Source organism: Corvus brachyrhynchos, unplaced genomic scaffold, assembly GCF_000691975.1.
Source record: "Corvus brachyrhynchos isolate BGI_N302 unplaced genomic scaffold, ASM69197v1 scaffold69, whole genome shotgun sequence".
NCBI classification, from domain to species: domain Eukaryota; kingdom Metazoa; phylum Chordata; class Aves; order Passeriformes; family Corvidae; genus Corvus; species Corvus brachyrhynchos.
Genome location: NW_008240228.1, coordinates 5,932,893 through 5,952,018, shown reverse-complemented (window position 1 = coordinate 5,952,018; position 19,126 = coordinate 5,932,893). Strand labels below are relative to the sequence as shown.

General features: G+C 43.7%; 1 long non-coding RNA gene across 1 annotated transcript; it reads right to left on the bottom strand.

Annotated features, from left to right (window-relative positions):
• Positions 1 to 15,233: 15,233 nt before the first annotated feature.
• LOC108449378 lies at positions 15,234 to 19,110 on the bottom strand. The gene is made up of 2 exons (XR_001865556.1): positions 18,761 to 19,110; positions 15,234 to 18,278 (listed from the first exon to the last, which is right to left on the bottom strand). It is a non-coding gene; the product is annotated as an uncharacterized LOC108449378 (long non-coding RNA).
• Between the last annotated feature and the right edge of the window lie 16 nt (positions 19,111 to 19,126).

The following is a 19,126-nucleotide window of genomic DNA, read 5'->3' as shown; positions in this document are numbered from 1 at the left end:
AGACACACTTGCATAGGACCGTGCCCAAAATACCATTTAGTCAGTGAGGGGAAAGGGAACTCCCTACCCCAGACCCAGCCATGCATGCTCAACTTCAGGTGGTAGGGCAGGTAGTGGCACGAGCCCCTGCAAGCTGCTACTTGCACAACTGGCTACCATGGCTGTTATCCTGGGATGAACAGAGCTGGAAAAATAAGAAAGGGAAGAAAACCCCACCCCAAAGCAACCCCCACCTCTGCAGAAGTGGAGGTTAGTGAAGTGAGGACCAGAAGGGATCTGTGAGCCCCCATCTCCTCCATCTGCCTCAGCCGGGGGCTCTTCCTGTGACCCCGCACAAATTGTGGATCTCTTGCTGCTTCTCCACCTCTTTGCAATGCGAATGGTTTTATTCACAGAAGGTGATGTCATGAGATTGTTGTGAGGGGATGTGACTCAATGTTTGTATAATGCTTTGAAGATGAAGAGTGCTAAGTATTGTTATTTGAGATGGCAACAAAATAAAACAAAGTATGTTCGGTGCAGCTGTTCGAGCCAAATCCATTTTCAGTTTATCTTCCAAGCAGGAATTCAAAATCAAAGTAAAAATCCTTGCCAACTGGAACTTTACAGCTTGATGGGAAAGTTAGAAAGAGAATTAATTGGGTTTTAAATAGTTGTAACTGTGTTGCGATGGAGCGTGGAGTGCTCATCTACTTCTAATTGCCAGTCAGTTTGGAACTGGGAATCAAGGTTTGCTCAGGGGAATCTTTTTTTCAGAAAAGGAAAATAGTTGAGCCATCTTGCATGGCACACTGTATAAACTGTCAGAACTCTGAAAACATGTGCTTTTTCCACTTTATGCTGCCTTTTTGCAGTAATGCAAACCATCAGAAGATGTGGAAAGCAATGAAACGGCCAAATGCCACCACAGAGCTCCTCGGGGGAATCACTGTCCCCTCCCAGACAGCTCAGCCTCTGATCCTGCTCCAAAGGGCTGCTCCAGTAGGGCAATGGTTCTCCCGGCCCCAGCAGCCTCTGCCTGGGATAATCTGGGATCGGGTGCCACCGCTCTGTGTGCTGGCCCCTCAGCATCTGCTCCTGGTTGCTCATACAGGGGTCCATGACAGGAGGATTTTCCCTTTGGATCAGGGTTGTCAATAACCACACAGCGCTTACTCACTGTGTGATAGATCAGAATTTGCTCCCCGGCCTTTGTGATGGCCTTTAGCCTCTCTCCCCTCAGTTTTGGGAACACAGAAATTCCTGTGCTGAATCAGGCTAATGGTTCAGCATTCCAGCAGCAGCAGCTGACCTAAAACCCCAGGGACAGATGTGCTTCAAAATTGTTTCTACCTCGTGGTTGATATTTCAAAATATGAGAGCAAAAATCTGCTTCCCACAGAGTCTATAAAAAGGACACAATAACACTTTCACTTCCCAGGAGCAGTGCTGAGCCCAGACCGTTTGCAAAACACTTTCAAGTCCTGGACTTAAATTAGCAAAGCTCAACTATTTTTACCTCCCAAAGACCTGCCCCTCTTAAGGAAATGTACATTTGATTTAGAGTTTTTCCTGATGTTCAAAGGGGACTTGGACGTGTCTCTCAGCCTCTTGTGTTTGATGGGATTTGTGCATGTGAAGCACCTTCATAAGAGGGTTATTCATTACTTCTCACTTTGAGTGAATACACTGTTTTCCAGCTAAGCCATCCTGTTTAAGTTTTGCTGTCCTGTGCAGAGGTATGCCTTCAGATCCCAGTTTTTGTTTTCTTAATACTTTTGAAGTTACTTGTTCCTAAAATACAACTCTCAGTAAACATTTCAGTGCTTTAATTTGGCTTCAATTTACGTTTGAATATTAAAGTTCCAAAATAGTTTTATGAGCAAATAAAAATACGATGGCTCTGGGAGCCTTTCTTTTCAATATCTTTTAGTTATGTTAAACTCTGCACTCAAGTAACTGCCTTATAAACAGCTTTATATTGCAAGTCATTGGAACAACATTCCGTAATGGCTTGCAAATGGCATAACATTTTGTGCCCCAGTTTCTGCAGCCAGAATGAACAAGATCATTGGAAAGGTTGCTGATAAAAGTGGGCATAAAAAAGATAACCTTAAATCTAAACCCTCTATATCACAAGTAATTGAACAAAGTAAAAAAACCCCATATATATTTCTTCTCAGAAGCAACACGAGCCAGCCCAATCCTGCTTGCTGAAATGCATTTTCTTATCATATTCCAAGTAAAATTTTTATTTCTTTTAAAGCTGTGCTTGCTGTGACAAAAAAATGATTGCATAAATCATTTTTCCTCACCTTTGGAAAGCTGATTCTCTCTGAGAATCAATTAGTTAGCTGCCAGAAGAAAGCCTGGATCATATATTCTGGAACACTTAGTGGGCAGAGCAGTGTTGAAACACCCGTGGCAAATGTTCATTACTTGAGGTCTGGCAAAATTAAAAGTGCAGCACAGGACTGACATTTTTTTAGTTAAAACCTAAGGCATTACTGGAGAGAAACCTGTATAATTAGATGCTTATATTTCTTTTCAAGGTGTAAATCTTATAGATTTTTATGAATGTTACCATCAGCTACAAAAATGGGAAATAGCAGAAAAGATGGTCAGTGCTAGTGTGGTATTTTGCAAAATCTTGATTTAAAAAAACCCATCAAGTCACTAAAAGATATAATCTTTTACACTTATTGTCTTGACAACTTTGATATTTCAAGTGCTTTTTGAAACACATCCAGAAACTCATGGGACCTGGTTCCACATGGTACAGCTTCTTATGCCCCTCCCAAAACATAAACCCCAAACCCACCAACCAAATACCTTGCCTGAGAAGTTTTGACAGAAAATGAAGCTTTGTTAACTGAGGGACCTGTGCCTTTTTTGTGTGGGCAGTGTTTTGGGTGTCAGCTGTTTGGTGATCATACATTTTAATTAAGGCAGGGCACAGTGATGTGTGCGCTTTATTTGAGCTTGTTCTCCCTTTTAAGCCTAATGAACTTATTCAGCCCCACAAGCAGGAACAAGCCTGTCAGATCCCTTTGCCAGCGGACTTTGGCACAGATCCCTGAGCAGATAGTGTGAGATGGCATCACTCAAGAGAGGGAATTGTCCAAACCTATAGAAATCCAGCTGCTGTTCTTAGTAAAATACAGTACTCTAAGGTGGGGCATATTTTCCTCCTACCTTCCTGTGAGGATGGTGATGCACTGGGGGAGAAAGATGTTTCCCAAATGCATTTCTAGGAACAAATGCTTTTGGAGATGCTGAGGTGGCTACACCACTCAAATTCTGGCTTTCTCACTGCTTATTTTATAAGCTGCTCTCAAGCTTATGAGCTGCAGCCGGATGGACTGTGGTCCTTCTGGGAAACATCTCTAGGTTTTATTTCATCAGAGTTTGAGAGCTGTAGCCATGAGTTACTGTGCAGTCACCTTCACATGCACTACACTGTGCAGTAAAAGCAAACTGCTCAGGTTTTGGTTTTATTTTGATTTGATTTGAACAGACTTTCCTGACTTGCGTGCAAGAGAAGAGAGTGAGGCAGAAAGATCAGGTGGCAGTTTTCACAGGGATGGTCCCAAAGGTTAGAGCAGCAGTTGAGGATCAGGATTTCTGTCCTTTCCCTGCCTCACTGTCACTGAGAGAATTCACATGCTTTTTCTGAGCTCAAGTTCACAGGGATTTTCTGTCTGACACGGTGTGATAACATTGTCTCATGGTGGTGCTGAGGGAATGATGTGTAGCTAAAGCAAAGACTTGGATCAGGAGTCCTGTTCTGGTCAGATTTACATCTGTCTGTAAGCCATGCCTGAGCTTCCTTCTTCCATCAAACGATACTGTAATCCTGAATTTATACATTAAGGAATCCCTTCAGTGGGTAACCGCAAAGTGGCCAGCGGTACAAAATGTCGTGTGCAATGTCCACGTGCAAGAACGGGGTCTGTGAGGGAAAACCCTGTAAAACGGGGGGAGATTCTTGGGAATCACCCCGATACCCGTGGAAGTGGCTCTCGTGTGAGTCACAAAAGGCGTGGGCCTTTCTTGGGAGAGGCGCAAGGCAGTTTCTCCGGAATCGCTCTCTGTGGTGCCGTTGCCTCTTTGCCAGTGCCGGGAGAGCAGGTTGGAGGCAGGCGCAGGCCTGGCGGCGTGGGATGCTCTAAAGGGCCGTTAAGGACCACGCCCGGAGGTGAAGCCCCTTTTTTTCTGTGGAGATCAAACAGGAGGGTGTCTCAGGCGGTCGGGGGAGCGCCGATGTGCATATTTATATAAGTGTATCATTTGTGCGTATTTTATACGTGCCCATATCCCTACGGGCCGGCGCGCTCAGGCATCGCCTGTGTGCGTGCGCCACCTGCCGGCCGCAATGCCCTTCCCGCCTTTTTTCCCGCCGCCCTTCCCGCCGCTTCCCTTGCTACTTTCTGTGGGACCCAGGGAAGAGTCGTGAGGGGATGTGGTTGAGGAGGGAACCGCCCCGGCAGGCTGCAGGTGTTTTGAGCTGTGGGTAATGTCCCCATGCCGTATTACATGTCACCCACATTCATCCCGCCGTATTTTTGAGTTTCTCCAAGGGAGACCCAAGTTCTCAGCCCCAGAGGAAACATCCTCTGCACTCTTTGGAGATTCTCCCTGTGGGGAGATGCCCAGACATCTTCCACTGTCTCTGTCTGAGTTAATGCCGGCAGGGATTTCGTTTAAGGGACCCTGTTTTCCATTAGCAGTTACTCCCACACAGGGCTGCCCTCCCAGTGTTCCCAGCCTTGGTGTGTGGTTTGTAGTGCTGGAAGTCACGCACTGTTCCAGCCCTCTGTGGTGGGAACAGACGACCGGAAAGGCCTGGATTTGCCCTATGTAACCTGTGGGCACAGCTGGCCTGTGCAGGTAGCCCTCAGCCCGGGGATTTGTGTGCTGGGAGGGCTTCCAGAGGGTCCTGGAGAGCTGAGCCATCCTCTCAGATCCACACTCTCCCCACGGAGCACTTGGAGTGACTGGTTCCATGTGGGCGCATCTGGATAGGTGGCAAAAGCTGAGGAAGATAAGTCTGGGTCAGCATATCTTATCAAAGACAGGTACAGAGCAAGTTTATTTAAGCTGTGTTTGACTTACCTGTATAAAAGCCAGAGGGGAATGTAGCTCTTGGCTCCTCAGTACAATTATGTTTTATTTGATGCTTTATGTCTAATTTCTGCAATTTTAGTGCTCATATTAATTATTTTTGAAAATGTCAATTAATAGGTCCGGGGGTTGGTTTATTTGTCTGTTTAGCCCCAAGTGATGTTCACTAAATAACAAATCCACACAGTTCGCCGAGCTGAATGAAGTCACTCCACTGCTGTTTCCCTACTTCCCATGCAGTACTTCTCATGGACAGATGAGGCTGCTATGGAATTGGTTATTTCAGCTGGGGGAGTGCTATTTAGGGGACTGTCCTCTGCCTGCTAGATACATGCTGAGGGCTCTGACAAGCCTTGACACAAGTCGTTACTCCTGCCTGGCTTCTTCTTGCCTAGATCACTATAAAGTGCAGTAACAGAGGGCTGGTTACCCTTGACAGATGCTTGGAGGTGATGCTGAAGGTGACCACCAGTTTCACAGTGTGACACGTGTATCAGTGCTTCCCAGTTCTGTGCAGGTGTCACCTCGCTGCCACGGGCACACCCAAACTTTGGTTTGCATTTAGAGGGCACTGGGCTGCCTTGAGAGCTGCTTCTCCCTTCTGCCAAAATTCCTGCCTGGACTGCTCCTGCTGTTTTTTACTGTAACATTAAGCTTGTAGATATTACAGCACTGTCAGCTGAAATCCCTGGCTCCACCACTGACTTCAAATTTGTAGTCTGGCCTTAACCTTAGCACAAGCAAATGCTTATTTAGGTTGTTTTGCAAGTGTATGATTTAAAGACATCACCAAATTTCTGGCTAATCAAGATCTTTCCAGAAGCAAACAATAAATGGCAGCAAAGCATATTCTTGAAGTAGATTTTACGTACAAAAATCTGAGCATTAGAAATCTGTCTTTTTAGTAATGAGATAAAAACCACAGAATCAGCTTCTAGGATCAAAGATAAATCTCCTTGTTCTACACATAACACATGGTATGGGATGATGATGTGTAACAAGCAGCACACCTGACACCCTCACAATGAAAACCACTTTCTCCAGGCAGAACCGTTTGGTACCCTTATAAATCCAAAAGAAAATCATGTTGTATTGTCCCAAGAAAGAGCATCTACTTAGAGCAGACCAAAATGTTATTTTTCCCTAAGGGAGCATATTGAATGCAACATTATTCTCCAGGTAATGGACAAAACCATTCTTTATTACAAAGACTTCATGCCCTTTCATAAGCGTTAATAATGCTGGGGATGTGTGGGTGGGAGAGCAGGTGGGTAGGAGTGCTAAATGGAAAAGCGAAAGGCAGAGCTATGAGGCTGTAATTTCTTATGAAATATTGCTCCATGTGATACCTCTTTGCTTTGAAACATTTTTATAGAAGAGAAATACTTTGCATTTCCTGCAGTCTTCAAGTTTTTGCTGGTTTTTGTAACTGCAGTACTTCTGGAAGGCGGTGGGGAGGGGATAGCTTAGGAAAGCCTTTATTTATCCCAATGACGTACAGTAGCACCAGCAGTGGAAATTTCCTTGTGCTCTGGGCCAGTGCCTGAATCTTGTCTAAAATCATCTCCTAGGCTCAGAGCAATATCCCTCTCCAGCTCCCCCAAGCCTCCCGAGATGGGACTCATTGCTGTTCTTCCAAAAACATTTTCCTGTGCTTCAGAAATTGGGTGGTTTTCCCTCATTATCCTCTTTGGAGGTCACAGAGCGATAGTGGCAGCAGAGGTGGCTGCACACAGGGGTGGATTCAGGGGGATTTCTGGGATGGACTCCATGTCCGAGTACCTGGAATCCTTCCATCTTCTGTTTGCTTGGAAAATTCTGTCATTGAATCTGATTCCTACATTGTGGCCACCAAATTTTTCAGCCTCACAGCTCTGGCTCATGTGGCAGTAAGGGCCCTGGAGATTTTTTCCAGTTTCAACCTGTTTGGCTCACTATTGCTATTGTAAAACTGTAAAACCTTCCCCACAGGTACTAGTAAAGGTCTAGGACTGTCCTTTCATAAGAATTCCTATGGGAATTCCCATTCAGGGTCCAGAAAACTCTATTAACACAGTTCTTTCATCCACAGTGTCCAGAAATGCTTTTCTGAAATGATCAGATTGAAACTTCTCTTCATAGTTGCACAGATTTTTTCATGGCTGAAAGTAAAATCCAGTGAGCTTGAAATTTCACTATATAGACCTCACCAGCCAGCTTCTATCTAAATTAAAGAAAGACTCCATTTCTAGGAATAATAACATTATAAAAAATAATTAACACGAGAATGAATATTTGCAGCCCTAATAGTCAGAAGCAGGAGAGGTAATGAGCAAGATTAAAATCAGTGCTGGCCTTTCCTGTTAGAAGTTTATGGGCATTTAATGAATTTAAATGGAAAAAGGAAGCTGATAATTGAATTATTCGTAAGAACTTTCTTCAGCAGGGTTTGAATGATTGCTGTTGGCTTTCACTGCTGTGCTCCCATTTGTCACCTCAACCCGTGCACTGGGAGTACTGGATCTATATTTATTTGTAAGCAGGCAAACGTGAGAAGTGTGCTATTGATGGCATTGACTGGAAACATGTAACCAGCACCACAAAAAGGTGAGTTGGAGCAGGAGCCAACTGTTCAGAGATTGCTACAGCCACCTAAAGAGTTAGACAGGAGCAGAGAAATCATTTGAAAGAGGTAACTGTGTCAGGCTGGAGAAGTGCTTTTATGCCTCTACTTAGAGTTTCCCATGTAACAACCGACAATTATATGGGGACGTGTGGGAAAAAGAGGTTCCTACAGGAAACTCTGGGCAATTTGCATTGGTCCATAAAGAAAGGCAGAGAACAGCAGAAAAAAGGCAGGCTCAGCCTACACAACTAGCAGGGAAAATGCTGCAACATGAATTAATTTTCATTAAAAAGGTGCGTGGAACAGCAGGAGGACAAACTGCAGCTCTCTGCAGATGGAAAGGGCAGTGGGAGGAAGATGCCAGCAGGGAAAATGCTGCAAATTGGTGTTTTGGAGAAAAGGCAAATGCGTTCACCCTGTCAGCTGCGGGAGGTTTCTTTTTATTGCAGGCTGTGTGTGGTAGCTAATGTGTGTGCATCCTTGTGGCTTTGGGGATTGTTAGCTTGGGTTGGTTTTAGTACCTGAAAACCCTCAAAAACTATTGGAAAAAAATCTAACAATTGTGAGTTATCCTGACACTGACATCCCTGCAGACCAGCGGCCTGCAAAGAAACCCAGAAGGAACTTTTCCCTTCTCACAGAGGTCTATCCATTTGCCACAAAAACAACAGATGTTAAAAGGAAGTAATTTTAAACTGTAAGGTTTAAATTGGCAGCAGGGGAAGACAAGTTGCCAAAATGTGTTTCTGAAAGCCTCAGTTCCGCCTAGTGGGAGACTTCCACGTTTGGCCTCTGCACAGAGACACTTGCATTTCATTTAATCTGCTGTGGCGCAATCAGAAGGCCCTGGCTAAAAGAAGTGTCCTGTGAAGCAGATCCAGAGCACTTGGCCCATGGAAAGCTCCGCACTGCTCTGCTTTTATCTCTGGTGGTGGCTTTTGAGGTGCATCGGTGAGGGCTGCACTCACCAAGTGTCTGGTGGGGGTATTTGCCGTGTGGGAAGAAGCAATGGGATTTGGTCCCTGGAACTTCCCAAATGCAGCTTTTCTGTCTGGGTGTGAGCGCTCCAGTAGCTGAAGGGAGTTCACAGTACCCCCTATGCATGAGCAAAGCTTAAGGAAAAAGAGATTACAGTGACAGGGATCTGTGGAAATAGCTAAAAGGGCAGAGGGTACAGGACAGCTCCGAAACTCTAAAATTACTTTGTAATAAGTTGTACAGGATCCTTTCTAATTATTACACACATGTACAAAGAAATGAGAAGTGTTTTGTAAATGTAGTGGTCAGAGAAGGAGAGTAATTGAAATGTTAATTCTAATCATATGCTATGCCCATGCATTGATTTTTTAATTCATGTTATCCATTAATTAGTTAATGCCTGTAAAGCACATTGAAGATAGAAAATGCTAGAAATTACTATGGACTATTGTTACTATCGTTATCCACTAAGTTTAATTAATTCTTGTACATTTTAATTGGATTATTGAGATGTAAACTTGACAAAGATGATTTCAGACCAAAGGCTGTCCTCAGAATCCTGGCAAAGTGAGCAGCTGCAGTGCCCATCCATACAAATCAGGAGACTGCCTTGTTTCTGCAGATTGATACATAAATCTTCTTAGGTTCATGCTTCATGAGCATTGCATCTGATGGCTTCCCTCTCCCCTGGAATGCTCCTTGTTTAGGGCCAGGCTGGGACGCGTTCAGCCCGGCCTGGCGATGGTATTGCTACAGGAGGATGTGTTACAATTCTGAGCAGTGGTTTATGTTCCTGGAAGAATGAGAAGATGAGAAACAAGAAGATTATAGCACAAAGATGAGGAGACTCTCAATTTCCCTGTGGGGCCAGCACATTTCTGTCACCCTGTGAAGAAGGAGAGTTGTCTTTAAACCAGTAGTGTCTTTAACAGTATCTGGTTGTAGTTTGTTCTCGTTCCTTCCTATGTCTGTAATCATGATGAAACCCTCTGACTTTGTCCTTCGTTCTTGTCTGTGCTTTGGCAGGTTGTATGGGAAATAACTGTTTCTATTCAGCCTTATTTATTTATTTATTTATAAATAGCTGTTTTTGAGGGAAGCATCAATATCTGATCCTCTTGAAAGAAAACCTCTGTGAAGTTTTCCTTTCAACTTGGTCCATACTGCTTCCCCCCGCCCCTGTGATAGATCAGGGGTATTCTGGGTTTGTGTAAAGTTGAAAGTGGTCTAGTTCCAGAACCTGCTTTATTTCCAAAAGTAATTTCTCAGCTGCACATCTTCCCATGGCTGTTTGCAACAGGGCTCGGTGCTCTGCATTTTTTCCAAATGTTTTGATTTTAATGCTTATAAGAACCACTGTTAAAAAATCTCCCACCAAAATAAAAAAAAAGGCATTATAGTGGAAAAAAGAACACAAACACATTTGCTCTTTTTAAAAAGACATTTATCAAAGTTCAGTCAGCTGGGATTTTCTGACACATGGCTGACTTGAAAAATTCTCTTTAACATCTTTGCATTTTAGGCAATGTAAGAAAGTACCACTTGGATTACTGCAACTGTGAGGATTTTAATTGACAAGAGAAAAAAGTAGGCATTGTGATTTTTTCCCCCCTAATTATTTTTTGTTAGATATTTCCCTCTTCTAATTTTGTTTCTGTAATTTTCTCTGTGCAAATATCATTCTACTTTTACAAAAAGATGAGGACCAAGGCTGGTAAGAAGTACTTGAGCAGGGTATGAGTCCAGCAGTCCTTGCAAGTAATGGAAAGCCATATATTGGAGCCAGTGATTTTTGGGACAAATTCTAAAATATCTAACTGGTCTCTGCCTCTGTAGCACTGAATTCCTATTAAAAATTAGTGAAGTTTGTTTCCTTTTTTAATCATAACTTTCTTTGAGTCAGTTCTGGGGTCTTATGTAGTGACATCATACCCCAGTTCTTCAGGACTAACCCAGTTGTCCATATCCACAGATGCTAGAAAGTTACAATCTGTTATTTAGCCTTGAAGAACATTGGCCGAGTCAGCCTAGGGAATCTCATTTCTGGGTTAGATCCTCCTTTGTTTCACATGGTGCTGAAGTTGCAAGAGTTTGCTATGCAAAAATCTTTGTGCACACTGTTTATCTAATGTTACAGAGAAAATGCTCATCCCCTGAAGGTTGGGGGTTGGGGTTTTTGGCATCTAATATTTCCTTGTTGGGAACAATTGTTTCAACTGCAGCCTATCAGTTTATTTTCAGAACCGCTTGCCCTTGGCATTTTTCATACCTCAGCTGTGACAAAATGTACAGCAGTGTGATTCTCTTTCCTCTCCCTGTGTATTCCAAACGTTAGGGTGTGTGTCATCCCAAATTGCTGGGAAGTGACTGAGGTCAGCAGGATTTTGCTGGCCATTCTCAAGGAATGGTTTGTGCTTTACTTAGATTAAATCTTATTTCCTGGAATTGCTAAATTGCCCCCTCTCTGTTTTAGCTCTGTTTCATTCAGTTTAGAATGTCCAGTCTGGTCTGTCATGCCTGTGGCTGTGCAAGCCATACACAGGGATTTTCTCTACCCATGAATTCCTGCTCCACTTAAAAACCCAAACAAGCCTAAAAGCCTCTCACTCCAATGCCCAGTTTCCTGAGTTCATGCATCTCTTCTGGAATTGATTAAGTAATAATAGCTCAAAGGAGGATGCTTAGAATAGAAATCCTGATTTGGGTGTTCCTTTTTGTTTTGCTGTTCCTGTTCATAAGCAAATAGAACAAAATCTCCAATAATGTGCATATCATTGCAGCACAGTGTTGTAATGATACAGCATGTAACATTAAGTTAGCACTAGATAGAGTAGTTCACTTACCTAATATATTGAACACAGCCTAATTAAATATTTAATGGATTTTTCCCACTGAGAGGAATCAGCAGAATAACTAACGAGTGTGTTCCTGGAGATGAAAGTTCCAGAGGAAGGTGATCTGTGGGGATTGTTGTTCATTCAATAACCTCGTGAGCTGCCTTTCCAATTACTGATATGTAGATGCATATTTCAGTGGCCCCAAACCAGTGAGAACTTCAAAGTCTTACTGCATGACACAGTGGTAAATGTTTAGCTGATTACTGTTTGCTGAACTGACAATAAAGTTGTGGTTTGTTCCTTCCTTAGTTTAATGTGAGCACAGCTTTGCAGTGAGAAATGCCCATATATTATTACATGGGACACTCAGATTTAACTAATTCTGCCTCTTTCCTTTGTAGGAACCGGAGATCTAAAGGTGTATCTTGTAAATTCTAGGAGCACTGTCTTTTTATGGACTATATTGAGGACAGTCCTCTCCTTTAGTAGTTCTATAGCCTCAGCTCCAAGGGGTCCCACTCCATGGCTGGGGGTCTCAGTTGCCATTGCAGTACAAATAAATAAATGAGGCTCAGCATGGATAATGCACAGCAGTCTTTATTCTGTCCTGAATGGCATTGTCAGAGCTGATAATTAATTAATTTCTGGAGCCAGTGGTGTCTGCACAGGGCTGGACCAAGTGAACATTGTATCTCTTAGCAGGCAGCTTCCTTCTACAGTCCTGTAGTTTCCAACTGATGTGAAGGCAATAACTTTAGATCCAGCTGGGCTTTAATTCCAGCTGAAACTTACAACTCCACTAGGCACTGTGATAGTTTTACTGCCATACCATTAACTCTCCTTTTCTGGCAACCTTTCTTGTTTTTCTCATCAAAAATAATCTGTAGATAGCAATTAAAAAAAAAAAAAAAATTTGGCAAAAGGGGTCTGCTGTCCTGGGCAGACTCTCTGTTCACTGGGCCCTTTCACTGACATTGTGAATGAGCCCAAAGGGCTCTGAGCACCAGCTCCTTCACCCGTGTTACTGCCATGTTCCACCAGAGCCCTGTGAGGAATTGCTGGTGAGCTGGAGACCCAGGGTTTGTTCAGATGTGGGATATAAACTCTAAGAAATACTGCAGTCATCTTTAAATTGCTGTAGCAGCGCAGGGAATGCACTCAATAGGAAGTGCCATGTTCCGTTAGATAAGCTCTGAGTGCTTCATTTCATAGGAGCCCAAACACTGAAGGGTTTTGTTGTTGTTGTTGTTGGGTTTTTCTTCTGTTCTTTTCCTTTTGTTTGATTTTTAATTAAAAAGGAAAGGGGGAAAAAAGCCCAGTTTTAAAGAAGATGATAAGGAAATGGGAATTATCAGAGCTGCAACTGGTATAAAGAAAGTGAATGTTATCACAGCCACATCTGCTGGAGAGGTTGTGTTACTCCTGCTGCTCTTTATTCTGTAAAACTTAAGGGGTCTTGGAATTCTTTCTTGCAGCAGGAGCTGTGCAGAGCTAAGTACCCCTCAGATGAAGCCTGGGTGAGGGCTGGCAGGGCAGCATTGTGGGTTAACTTGTCAGGAAATGAGCTGTTCCTGAGCTGCTGGAGTCCCAACAAGGAGGGATGTTGTGGAAAGCAGCACTCCAGATGCTGTGGCCTGGCCACTGGCTTTGGGAAGTGCTGAGATGGACTTGGGGTTGCAGTGAGGATGAGACTGATGTGGACTGATGTGCAAATGTCTCCTGTGGGTGGTCCTTGGTTTTAGGCTTTACGTTCATTACTTGGTTTCCAATTTTGTACTCAAGGACCAATGCTTGGCTGGATGAATGGTTTTGTGTTTTTAAACTAGTCTAGTATTTAAAGTGACTGTATGAGAATCTTCAAAAGAATCTAATTTTGCTTCTCTGTAAATAGGTAATCCTAGTAAAGATGTGAAAACCTTAGGATGGGAAGTTTGGATAATTTGGAAGTCCCTGGAATGGTTTCCCACTGAGCTGTACTGTGGAAGTTGTCAGTGAAACAGCAATAGACAGCAAGAAATTGGCTTCTGCAACAGACTGCTGGTGTCTCTGTGACAAAGTGGTGAATAAATAACCAATGATTTCACAACAGAGCCCACCTTGCTAACCTGAAATTTTGGGATATGTGTTGAAAGTTACAAAATCCCGCCCTACCAAGGAAGGAGCTGGATATAAAAGGCCATTGCGTAGCTATGAGTCAGCTGGAATGAGTGGATAGGTGACTGATTTAAATGTTTTTTGATAAATTAAGATGATTCTAAATGAAAAATAGTGTTACAAACCATTGGAGATCTGTCCTAGTGTAGATTAGTTTTACTTAAGCACACATAGCTTTGTAAAAAATGCAATGAGTAATCACTTTTTGTAAAAAGGTTTTATTAACACATATCAATAATGCCTTAATCTCATTCCAATGCTTGTGCTTACTAAGTATGTTGTAAATGCTTAAAGCTCTATTGATGTCTTAGAGGAGGACAGAAGGTCTCCATCTTCATGTCTGTAGATACTGTGCCAGTATTTGCCCCTTTTCCAGGGTTGGGGGAGCAAAGGATGATACTCTAGGACATGCACCTCATCTCACTTCCCACCATATGGGCATGTACTTTATTTCCATCAGCAATGGTGGAAAGAAGCATCTGGCCCCTTATTAACTCACTAATCAAGTATGAACAGGAAGTAAAGTCCAGTGTTACTCAAATGATGAACAGGAGCACAATTAAAACAACCCCACAGATGCTCTGGTTATGTGTCTGTGTTGGATCCCAGCCAGAACAAACTGTCAGCTCTGCAGAAAAGTTGCCAAGCCCTCCACGATAAAATCAGCTGCATAAAAATGTTGTAATTAACGATTTCCCTCTAACATCTACGGATGCCTTTAAGTTATTGTTTCAGGAATGTTTTCTGCCGAGTTGGAAAGGTGCCTGTTTCCATATTTTATGTTGCCTCTAAGGATCAGCCATCAGCCCACTTGTTTAACCGTGGGCAGTTATAAAGCATGTTCATTTACATGAACCTCACTGAGATTAACAGACGGGTTTGGGAGCATGGGCCAACACCTGCAGGAGCGATTTCCCTGTCAGTTTGAGTGGCAGTATCTGTTCCTGGCTCAGGAAAAGATCTTTTCCTTACTCACCTAATCCATGACTTGGGGAACCTGGATTTGTCCCGGAGGAGGGGCACACAAGTCTACAACTGAAATAAAAGGCAAAGTGCCTACGTGAGACCTTCCAGGAGTTTTCATTCTATTACAGGTTCCAAGTCAAAGCTGCAAGTCTGGCTGAGCCGCAGCCACTGGCTAAGCTCAAGCAGGACGTGCTCATTGCTCTCCTCTCCTCTCCTCTAGGGCATCTTTGGTGTCTGTCCCGAGTCAGGGTGTGTTTAGTCTGCTCCAGATGCAGGCTTCTGTCAGCACGGTTGGGCTTGCTCCATCTCCATCCCTGGCCTTGTGTGCTTCTTCCAATTCCCTTGCATCCCATACAGGTTCTGTGAGCCAGATCAGTGCAGTCATCCACGGGAAAACCAGTCATTATTCATAAGTGGTAGATTTTGGCATTATTTTTTCATTGACTCACGAAGCTGATCCAGCTCACCACACACTTGCATGGTTGCTGAACCATGAGGAAGGTGTAGGTGGCAACAGGAGGAAGTTCACAGCAAACTTTGCTTTGTGAGAATTTCTGAATTTTGAAATACGGAGGTAAATTTTTCAACAATTTCAAGAAGAAAAAACTTTTAATGTAGTTAGTTTTCTTACAGAATAAATAGGAACTATTTACCACAAGCAGTTAATTAAAGGGGTTTAAGTTGCAACTTTCTGAAATTTTGAAAAGCTCAATGACTAATTCAAGCTGATCTTATCTCCTCTCTTCAGGTTGTTAATTTGAAAACTTTTTTTTCTAGATTTCTTTTATGTTTTCTCCTAGTTGGAATTACATGAACTTCTTTCTCTCTCACAAGTATTTCTGGGATGAGAAAAGTGCATGTTGCCTAGTTTGGTTTGCTCAAAGTTGGCTCGTTGTGACGACTGAAGGATTTTGTTTCTGGCCAGCTTTAGCTAGATGGCGTTATCCATAATATCCTTTGTGCAGTGGAAGTGGGCATGCAGTGAAGTAGGAAATACTGTGTGGATGGCCTGGTGTCAGACTATTAACTTTGATAGGTACCAACACTGTGAACACTGCTGGAGACTCCATTAGGAAAAGTTGATCTATATTGTATTGTAAAATGCATTATCTAATTTATGCTGGTGCAGTGACTACAGGAGTGGCAGTCAGGGCTGGAAAGTGAATCCTTTGATGGTGAAAGAGCTGGAGGAGGAGTGGATGGATCCTGTGGCCGGTAAGTGCTGGCACAGCTGGCATTTACAGCAGGGATCTGGTTTTTGTGACCGTGGGACGCTCTTTGAGTGTCAAGGACTGTTAGGAGGAGGTGTGATCCTCCTGGCCAAATAAGGCAAGAGCATTTTTCCAATGTGCTGGCAAAAGCTGCTGAGGAAAACTTTAACCTAGGATGGACAGAGAGAGCTGACTACAACAACACAAATGAGGGAGTAATAGACCAGACTGGCAAGAGATCCATGGCTGGGGTGCTACCATGGTGGAGAGAGGCTCTGTAGGGACAGGATGGGAAGGCGAGGAAGGGGAACTCTCTCCTTGGTTAGGGATGGGAAGGTGTGGAGCTCTGCCTAGGGACAGGGGATGAGCCAGCAGAGAACGAATGGGCTGCACTGGAGAGCAGCTGATGTTGGGGATGCTGTGTTGGGTGTCAGCTACAGACACATGACTGATGGGAAGAACATCTAGGAGCAACTGTAACTAAAATTACTTGATCTTTTCATTTTTAAAGCTCTCTCCACTGCCTTCCAATTTGGGAATGACATTTTTCAAGTCTGAACTCCTCTCAAAAGTATTTTTGGAAGGTCTGAACAAAAACAGTTTAGCCATCTTTGTGTAAAATGACTGCTAGGCAAGTACTTGGCTATGACATATTTTTGGCAGAGAGCTATTGAACAGCTTTAGGGCCTCACTGGAAATGTCCAAAAGTGTTTTTAAAATCATCAGATAATTATTATTGGTTATAACAATGCTTAGAGACTCCGCCCAGCAGTCAGAAAGTTAAAGCACCGGAGGGTCTGGAGGCAGAAATGAAAAGCAAGTCCTTGAGGATATGCTGGAGAATTTTCCAGCAACAGTTGCTGGGTATCTGCATGTCCAGGGGTGAGCAGGACACAGCAGCGGAAATGTTTCTGAGCTGGCAAACTGTGGTCAGCTATGGAGATTTAATTGGCTGCAGATCCACATTGCTGCTGGCATTTGGCACGTGGTGTGAAAGGGCTGGAAGGATGGACAGGGACTGCCATCCCCCTTGCCACTGGACAGAGGCTGCAGCAATCCCAGCACTGCCCTCTCCAAGCTCATTTGCCCAGACTCTGCACTTCGGGCTGTGAATGAGAATTATTCAGGGGAGTATTGCAAAAATGCAGCTTTAATGTGAAAATTGCAGTGTTTGTTTTGGGGCAGTTGTGGTCCTCACCAGTGACGGTAGCAGCCCAGGAAGAGGGAAGTACTTGGCATTTGATCAGTGTGGTGTTCTGTCTAAAAGGAAAGTTTTACATTTGCCAGGAGATGGGAGTAATTATGTTGCACTTCCCACTCCGGTTTTGATCTTGTTACGCAAGCATGAGCGAATGTGAAATTAGACCTGTCCTTGTAGAAACGTTCCAGATTAGTTTCACTTGATACGTTTTTGCTTCCGTTATTAGAGCTACACTTTTTCCCAGACTTTTGAAGTTTAAACTACTTCCGATGGCCATACTCTATGAATTCCCCTTGTCTCACTGGTGCCTGTACAATAAAGCTGTGTCTCCTGAAGACACAACTGTGGAGGCGTTCATGTTTGTGAGGAACGTGGTGTTCCCTGAAGCTGTTCATCTCACATTCGTGCTTTCTATGGCACCTTGTGATCAAAAGCCGTGAAATGCTGCTCCAGAGAAACACTGGTAACGTTGAGGCAAGCGGACACTCTTCCCTGAAGCTTTTGTATTAAAAAGCTTTTGGACATTTTTCAGTTAACTGTTTATTTCATGGATGGAAATTAATTTGAACTTTTAAAAATCCAATGTCATGTGACCTTTCAGCTCACACACTGCTGAATTAGAAGAAGAAGAAAAGCCTTTATTTATTGCTGTCTTTTCCCCAAGCTGTTCTTTTTCAGTCGCATTAAAATGGAATATATTTGGGCATAAAGGATGACAGCTCCTTTTCATGGCCTTTCACTGTATTTTTGCTGTGGCTGGTCAGATGCTTTTATCTCAAGCTTTGTTCTTTACAGTGGGAAAAAAAATCAGGGGATTTAAGAGAGTGATAGAGTTTTCAGAGAAAATAAAAATTTCACACAATACTTGGCGCTGCTCAGGAAATGGGATTTCATGCTGGCAAAGCTCTGTGCTTGGTTGGAGCTCTTGTTGACAGTGATGGGCTTTGGGGTTCCTCCTGCAGCTGAGCCAACATGCCACCTTCCTGTGGCACAGGTATTCCTTGGAATAGAGGCAGAGTATCCTGAGCAGCAGGCTGGACCTGTGGGAGCAGCTCAAGTGGGATTCCCACGCCAAGACCCATCCTGGATGGAACCAGAGTGTCTGGCATGTGGTTGGGAAGCTGAAGGTACATGGAAAATGGATCAGCTGAAAGAACATCTCTGCATGGCAATTGGGAAAGGAAGACACGGAGGACTCGTGTGGTGAAAAGTCCAAGTGTAGCCTGCGAAGAATAGGAGCAGGAGAACTTTTATTGCGACCAAGTACAGCTGGCAGTTCAAGGAGAAGGTCAGCAGTAAGAACAAAGGAACAGTGTTTGGTTCAACCATTGTTGTAGCAACTTTTAAATAGGACTAAGAGCAGAAAATAATCCTTGGCTGGTCTGGTCCTGTGGCATTGGCAGGAACATGCCAAGGCAGCTGGCAGGGACAGCGACATGGGACAGGTAGAGCACAGATTCAGCAGCTGCCAGTGGAGAGGCAGCCCTGCTCACAGGGTTACAACCTCGTGATGTGCCAGTGTTGGCATTAACTTCTTTAATTTTCCCCTCAAGAACCAGAAATCTTCTTTAATCCTACATAATTCTAAAATTGCAGAACTGGAGGTAGTAAGGGCCCATTAAGCGAGGCAGCCTCCTCTGCCCGCAGGGGGATTGTTCAGGGGGAACTTGGTGATTGAAAAATAGGGATTCAACCAATTACTCACCTAATAGTTTCAGTTCATCCACTTCTGCCTCTGAGATCTGTCGTCTCATCTTTCTTTGTAAGCAGCATGAATGGATTATCAAGTTTCATTCTCAAATCATCTGCAAGGCAGATTTATGCAGAGTCTTTGAATCTCTAAGCAAATTGGGGAATATGAGTCTCTTGCTTCACTGCGGCTGAATATTCTTAGGGAGGGTGTATCAGCAGCCCAAGCCTAATTCCTATGAGGGGCTTAGCTCATGGCATGCGACCTTCAGCTCGAGTGAGGAGCTGCGCTAAGGTTGGGTGCGAGCCCGTCTGTGCCTGCGGGCTGCGCTGAGCGCCGAGGCGGTGCCGCCCGGCGGTGATGTAATGTGACCTCTCGGCA